This window comes from Petaurus breviceps, unplaced genomic scaffold (assembly GCF_028583685.1).
Source record: "Petaurus breviceps papuanus isolate PSGF00001 unplaced genomic scaffold, PetGlider_PUasm1.0 90825, whole genome shotgun sequence".
Lineage (NCBI taxonomy): Eukaryota > Metazoa > Chordata > Mammalia > Diprotodontia > Petauridae > Petaurus > Petaurus breviceps.
Genome location: NW_027187353.1, coordinates 21,828,231 through 21,833,092, shown reverse-complemented (window position 1 = coordinate 21,833,092; position 4,862 = coordinate 21,828,231).

The window sequence follows — 4,862 nt, the reverse complement described above, 5'->3', positions numbered from 1 at the left end:
ACCCTGACAGGTAAGTGCTGTTATTATCCCCATTTTGCAGATAAGGAAACTGAGGCAAAGAGAGATTAAGTGACTTGGTCTGGGTTACTCAGCTAGTATGTGTATTTATCTGAAGCCAGATTTGAACTCAGGTCTTCCTGACTCTGGGCATAGCTGCCTCTGTAGGTAACTTGCATTTCCTGCCTTCATGCCTTTAGAGCTGTTCCTCCACGCCTAGAATACATTCTGTCCTCATCTCTGCCCATTGTAATTCTTAGTTCCCTTCAGGATGTAGTTCACATGCCCCTTCCTCCTGACTACCCAGCTATTCCTCTTTCCCCTGCAACCTTCACCTTCCAAAACTACTTTGCAAATATTTAACATTTACATATCTATGTGAACATTAATTTTCTCCAGTAGAAGTTTCTTGAGGACAAGGACTTTTTTTCTCTTTTGTCTTGGCCTGGTACAGTGCCTGGCACCAAATACTAACTGCTTAACAAATACTTTCTGAATCGATTTTCTGGACTCTTTTAGCATCCTGGTTGTGGTGACTGTTTTTACAATGGTTAAACTTTTACTGGAAATGTGATAAGCAAAGTCTACATCTTGGGACATCAATGGCTCATTTGAATGGGTCAGAGTAGAAGTATTGTTATTATTCAAGGTGTTGGAATTGTCTCTTTTTCTTCTTTATTCTAGTTTGATTTTTAACTCTGACCTTGTTCTAATGGAGATGGCATGCTGGCATGCAAACAGCTGATTGTGATAGTATGTCTCACATCAATAACCAGTCATGATCATAATTACTAGATAAAGAGATGGCTTCAGAGTTAGGAAGACCTGGGTCTGTGTGTCACCTCTGCCACATAAAGGCCATGTGATTCTGGAAGTTAGGAAGACCTGAGTTCCAGTCCAGCCTCAAACACTTACTAGCTGTGTGACCCTGGACAAGTCACTTCACCCCATTTGCCTCAGTTTCCTCATTTGTAAGATGAGCTGGAGAAGGAAATGGCCAACCCATCCAGTGTCTCTGCAAGAAAACCCCAAATGGGGTCACATGGCCTTTATGTGTCAGAGGTAACACACAGACCCAGGTCTTCCTGACTCTGAAGCCATCTCTTTATCTAGTCATTATGAGAATATCCATCTTGGTGGATTTTTCTAATAGTATTTCTATTCAGTAGTCATTGGATCATGGCCTTACAGAGCAAGATTTCTTCCTTCCTTCCTTTCTATCTTCCTTCCTTTCTCTCTTTTCTTTTAGCCCCAGAAACCAATATGGCACCTGGCATATGGTAGGTACTTAATAAATGTTTATTAATTGATTAAGACAGTTACTATTGATAGTCTAAAATAACAAGATTTTGAGTACAGATTCTCCTATTTTCTTCCAAGTTCAACTCAAGGGCCATTTCCTGGGTGAGAACTTTTCTGTTCACTCCCCGCTGCCCTACCCCACCCCCACAGCTGTTAGTTCCTTCCCTCAAAAAATGACCTTGCATTTATTTTGAATATGTGCTTAGATGTATATAACTGGGGACTGGTGCATGTACAGACCCCAGCAGCTTATTCAATGGATGGAACCTTTCCGTGTGGAGGAGCTAAGGAGCCTGCTTGGATGGAGAGTTCCCCTGATGGAAGTGACTTTTCTATGGTGTGGAGCCTGCTTGGATGGCTAAAGACCTGGCCAAGAGCTGACTGGCTACAGAGGCATTCCAACAAGATGCTCCACCCTGGAAGGCTCTCTCCACTCTGTAAGAGGAGAGACCTATGGAACCTTTTCCTTTCTGGGACCCTATGGTCCATTGAAAGGCTTTGGTTCTTGGTCTCTGTCTTTGTTCTTTTTCATTCTGTGTGAATGAAGTGGAGCCTTTGGGACCTTGTGGGTTAGGATCTGCTCCAGAATAATGACGTGCCAGGGTCTGGGTTCCAGAGAAGTGACATTCAAGGTCCAGGCCAGTGGTTTGATCCAGCAGTCATCCATCTACCTGAACATAAGCTTGGTGAGACCAAGGCTCTGTAGGAACTCAGCTAAATTGCTCCCCAGAGGTTGAGGTGGTATAGGAGAGTGTTGGGAGAAATGGTTGGACATTTGTTCTTGCCCTATCTTTGGAGTAAATACTTCTTTGTAAAAGTCAAACCGTGTTAAGTGACTAAATGGAATTAGAACAGTAGTCACTGGTACCTAAGAATAAGGGGGCACATCTGGCAGAGGCTCTAGCCAATGCCAGCAAAGATACCCCAGTGCCTTGGAATCCTAAGGGGCAGATGTAGCGTCCTGGCTCCATGTGAGACAACCAAAGCATACTTACTACTCATACATGCCACCCCCAGACAGAAGGAGTGGTTGGGAAATACTTTGTGTTTGCCTCTGTATCCCCAGTGTCTAACACAGTGTTTGTTACTTAATCAATGCTTCCTAATTGATCTGTACGCTCTTCTTCCTTTTCAGAGACTCTGCTGTTGTCACTGTGGAAGCCTGAGGACTGAGCGCCATTTTGTTTCACCAGTTACAGAACTGAAGAATCTGAGAGTGAGAAGAGACCTTGGCAGCTATCTGGCCCAATCCAGATGTGAAAGGAATCCTGGTTACAATATTCCCGGCCTCTGCTTGAAGTACTCTAAGAAGTGAGACCCCATTACCTCTTGTAACTGTCTACTGGACTTTTGGACAGCTCTGACGATTAGAAAGCTTTTCCTGACAATGAGCCTAACAATGAACCTGCAAAGAGGTCCTAGTTCTACTCTCTGGGGCCAGATTGAACAGATCAAGGGCTTCCTCCAACCACCCAGGCTTTCAGCTCTTGAAGACAAGCTAGCATGTCTCCTTGAGTCTTCTCTTCCTCCAGGCTAAAGCATCCCAGCTCCTTCAGCCCATCCTTATGTCATGGACTCCAGCTTATTAATGTCCTTTTTTTCCTCTTTCTTCACGTGTCTTTTATTGTTAATTCAGGTATTTATAATAGTCAAAATGACTTACTTGCTTAAAGTCATTCTTAAAACAATATTGCTGCTACGGTATACAACATTCTCTTGGTTCTGTTCATTTCATTCTTCATTATTTCATAAAAGTTTTTCCATGTTTTTCTAAGATCATTGAGCTTGTCTTTTTTTTTTTTTTTAAGCAATCGGGGTTAAGTAACTTGCTCAAGGTTACACGGCCAGTTATTTCTGGGTGTGGTGCTGAGTATCTGAGCCCGGATTTGATCCAGGTCATCCCGACACTGGAGCCGGTGCTCTTACTCGCTGTGCTACCTGGCCACCCCAAGCTTGTCTTTTCTTATAGAACAGTAGCATTCCACTGTTCAGCCATTCTTCAATTGACAGGCATCCCCAAAATTTCCAGTTCTTTGCCACCACAAAGAGAGCCACTATAAACATTTTAGAACATATAGGTTCTTCTCCTTTCCCCCTAATCATCTCTGGAAATAGACCTAGTAGTGGTATTGCTGAATCAAAGGGTAGGCAGTTTAATAACTCTTTGGACACAATTCCCAATTGTTCTCCAAAAGGGTTGGATCTGTTCACAATTCCATCAACAATGAATTAAGGTCCCAATTTTTCCACATCCCCTCCAACATTTGCTGTTTTCCTTCTGCATCATTTTAGACAATCTGATAGGTGTAAAATGATATCTCAAAATTGTTTTAATTTGCATTTCTTTCAACAGTAATGATTTAGATAATTTTTTCCATATCTGTTAATGTCCTTTTAAGTAATACTGCCCAGTACTCCCAGCTGTTTGCTGGAGGGCAGACAAGACATCCCCCAAGACTTCTGTCCACGGGACTTAGTCACCCTCTCCACTATTTCTTGAGCAGAAAGGTCTGAGGTCTGCTCTCTCCTTCCCCCTTCAGCTCCATTCCGCCTTTCTCTGCAGCATCCCAGCAGGAAGATAGTCACTACCCTCCTGTATGCCTTCAACAGAAGAGAAATTCTTGGGGAGATGGGCGGGAGGGCATGGCTTCATTTTTCCACGTGCCCCTAGCTGCTAGCACAGAGACTTGCATAGCGGGTGCTTAAATGTTTGTCCAGTGCAAGGGGTTGGAATGGAACCTTTTGAATCAGTGAGGGCCAGTGTCTTCCCCCAAAGAAAAGGAAGAGAGAGGAGGAGGGGGTATGGGGATGGAGGGGAAGGAGAGCCCTTGCTATGGGGTCAGAGGAGCTGGGTTCGACTCCTGGGGCTTCTAGCAAGGTTCTTCACCTCCCTGGACCTCAGCTTCCCCATCTGTAAAAGAGGAGATTGCCTCTGAGGGCCCTTCCAACTAAGGTCAGCGGCCATGGAGGCAGAGGTAAACCGCCTTCCCTGGGGGAGAGGAAAGGTGGAGGTGGCGACGGCTCACAAGACGAGGGGGTGGGAGGACGGGGAGGGGGAGGGGGAGGAGGTAAGGGCAGGGGGGGGTGGAAGGGGGGTGCAGGGCTGATCTCCAGGGCTGGGGAGGGATGACCAACACCTTTCCCAAGGTAACCACACCGGGGAGCGGGCAGGTGGATCAACTTTCTTCCTAGGGTGGGGCAGGAAGAAAGGGGAAGGGTTAAGGAGGAGGAAACCACATTTTCTCCGGGGCGGGGAGGAGGGCCTAAACCAGCAGAGGCCCCGCCCACGGCCCTGCGTTCGTCAGCGGTGGCCCCGCCCCTGGTCCTGCAGACGTCAGCCGCGGCCCCACCCCCCCAAGCCTGCGGACAGCAGTCCCGGCCCCGCCTCTGACCCTGCATTCGTCAAACGTGGCCCCGCCCCTAGCCCTGCGGACGTCAGGCTCGGCCCCGCCTCCGGCCCTGCGGACGTCAGCCCGGGTTCCTGCCCCGCCCCCAGCCGCGGGAGGAGGAGCCTAAGGCCCCACCCCCGCACCGCCCTCTCCGGAGGGGTCACGTGCTGGGGG